Source organism: Octopus bimaculoides, chromosome 26 (assembly GCF_001194135.2).
Source record: "Octopus bimaculoides isolate UCB-OBI-ISO-001 chromosome 26, ASM119413v2, whole genome shotgun sequence".
Classification (NCBI taxonomy): Eukaryota; Metazoa; Mollusca; class Cephalopoda; order Octopoda; family Octopodidae; genus Octopus; species Octopus bimaculoides.
Window position 1 is genome coordinate 3,479,143 of NC_069006.1, and position 557 is coordinate 3,479,699.

The window sequence follows — 557 nt, forward strand, 5'->3', positions numbered from 1 at the left end:
TTCTCAAACATAAAGTAGGTATAGGTATGTTTTTTTTCATGTGTGTATATGTTTGTGTGACTGTGTTTGTCCCGATGGTGGTGTGTTTACGTCCTCGTAACTTAGCGGTTCGGCAAAACAGACCGATAGATTAAGTACTAGGCATCCAAAGAATAAGTCCTCGATTTGCTCGACTAAAGGCGGTGCTCCAGCATGGCCACAGTCAAATGACTGAAACAAGTAAAAGAGTATTATAAAAAAGTTATGAGAAAGTTGGTATGGGGCACTAAACAGTAGTTATACACTACCTTTGCATCCTCCCATCCCTCCGTCTTTCGATGAATTAATAATGCAGGGGAGAGAAATCTGTCAGGACACATATTTTTGTTTCGCTTTCATTAAAAAAAATTCTATAATCGAAAATTTGTATAATTTTTCTCACCATTTAATGTTCACAAGTAAATAGCTTTTTTTTTTTTTTATCAATATTGACATCTAGAATACGTTTCAGTTATTTACATCCACAATGGAAAGTCATAATTACAGAAAATATGAGTTGGGGTCCTACAGACGTTTTT